Raw genomic sequence first — 2,500 nt, 5'->3', positions numbered from 1 at the left:
AGAGAGACACTGACTGACTGACTGATACTGACACCGACACACACACACACACACACACACACACACATATTATTTATTATTATTTTAAACGACAAAGGTGTTCAGAAGGAAGTCCTGGGGGGAAGGCATGGAGGGACGGACACAGGGAAGTCCGCACAAAACAGGTCCCCTGGAACCTCTGACCCAGAAAACCGGGTTCCTGGTGAAAGCAGTCCTGCCCCGCCCTGCCATTAACATGACAATGGACAGGGCCCGGACCAGGCGCAGCGGACGGTAGCGAGCAGTCGGAGGGTGAAAATCCGCCAGTGGGTGAAAAGGAGAGCCGTGCGGTGAGAGGAGGCGGAAAGCGGTTCGCAGACTTTCGCTGTACCTCCGGCGGGCAGCGCCGCACCTCCGAGCGCTCGGTACCGTCCGCTGCGCCTCGTCCTGCCGCACGCGACGAGCCGTCCCCGGAGGAAATCGGCCTCGGCCTTCCTGAGATATCAGTCTCCAGGTGGGACAGAAAAACCGGGGGCCCCCGGCTCGCTTTCGGCGGCCCGCTAGTCGACTTCCCGTCGTGCGAACGCGATCCTTCCGGTACCCTTCGGTGCCCCTTGCCCGACTCTAGCTCCGGTGGTAAAGCGGAGTCGGTCGGTCTGACGGCCGCCGAGTTAGCAGGCGGAAAGCGGTTTGCAGCCTTTCGCTGTACCTCCGGCGGGCAGCGCCGCACCTCCGAGCGCTCGGTACCGTCCGCTGCGCCTCGTCCTGCCGCACGCGACGAGCCGTCCCCGGAGGAAATCGGCCTCGGCCCTCCTGAGATATCAGCCTCCATACGGGCGTCACAAATCAGTGGACATGGTCAGCTGCAAAGCAGTGTCATTACAACCTTTCATAAACGACAGGGCAGCACCGCACCGCACTGCACTGCACCCCACACTACATCACACTTGCCTGCCTGCCTGCCTGCCGGCCTGCCGCTGCCTACTCTCACCAGCGGACCAAAGTGAGGATAACACCCCGAAGCAAGCATCTCCCTTGCCGCCCACCAGCCCACACCATTCCCCTTGCCTGCCTCCCACAAATTCCACCAGCGAGGCAAAGTGAAAATCAACCCCCAAAAAACGCACTCCACACCGGCCATCGCCCGCTATACACCCCCCCCCCCCCCCCCCCGGGGCGAATATTAAGCCCGAGAACACCGACTGTAACCAACCGCAGTGAAAAGTTGAAGTGGCAACTCATTAACCAGATTTACACTTGGCAACTCATAAACCAAATGAACAAAAAATCTGGTTAATGAGTTGCCCAAAATAAATCTGGTTAATGAGTTGCCACTTCAACTTTTCACTGCGGTTGGTTACAGTCGGTGTTCTCGGGCTTAATATTCACCCCGGGGGGGCGGGGTGGGTGATTCTGGGGGTAGTGTCCGGGAGGGTGAGCCTTTTATTCGGCAGGAGGCGTGTGGGGAAATCATCAACCTGTCAGACGATGAGTTGTCACAAATGCCATTGCTTAATGAAAGCTGCGCTCCCGAACTGGACTGACTGTCTGACTGTCTGTCTGTCCGTTTGTCAAGGGGAGGAAAAGGCGGTGGTGGTGGTGAGGGTGGAGCTTTACGCTCAGGAGGGGAGACTTTCCTTCATGCCAATTAATCTGCAGCAGAAAGTCATCCCCCCCCGACCGGGATTCGAAGCCCGGTCCTGACCACGAGACCACCGGGGAGAGCTGCCTCAAGTCCCTGAGGGACCTGGACACGAGGCCGAGGACACACGCACGCCTGCTGCACTGGCAGCAGCGACCAGCAGGGGGCTGACCGGCTGATCCTTCCCTTTCACAGGCAGGCTTTTGGCCCTCGCTCAAACGACAAAGGTGTTCAGAAGGAAGTCCTGGGGGGGAGGGAGGGAGGCAGGGAAATCAGCACAAAGCAGGTCCCCTGGAATCTCACACCTGCGTCCCAGAAAACAGGTCTCCTGGTCAAAGCAGTCCTGCCCCGTCCTGCCATTAACGTGACAATGGACAGGGCCCGGCAGCTTGAGACACATCTTTTTTTCAATATGCAAGTTCTTTTTAAAAAGGTTTCCTTCCACAGCAGCTCTGAGTAAGAGTGAGAGAGAGAGAGAGAGAGAGAGAGACTGACACTGACACTGACACTGACACTGACACACACACACACACACACACACACACACACACACACACACCGTCTCCCATCCGATTGGTGGACTATGGGATTGAAAATCGAACTTTGAGTTTCAATGCAGGGGGGAGAGCGCGAACGCAGCCCCTCCCAACTACCACACGCGCGTTGTTGTTGTTGTAATATAGAACTGCAAGTTGCCGTTGTCGTGGTCGTTTCGAATCAGCACAAAGTAGGTGCCTCCCTGGAATGTCACACCTGCGTCCCAGAAAACAGGTCTCCCGGTCAAAGCAGTCCCGCCCCGCCCTGGGATTAACATGACAACGGACAGGGCCCAGTCAGGGAGCAGCTTGAGAGACACCTTTCAATAGGCGCTTCTGAAAC

The sequence above is a fragment of the Heptranchias perlo genome, chromosome 12, assembly GCF_035084215.1.
Source record: "Heptranchias perlo isolate sHepPer1 chromosome 12, sHepPer1.hap1, whole genome shotgun sequence".
Classification (NCBI taxonomy): Eukaryota; Metazoa; Chordata; class Chondrichthyes; order Hexanchiformes; family Hexanchidae; genus Heptranchias; species Heptranchias perlo.
This window is presented reverse-complemented; position numbering follows the sequence as displayed.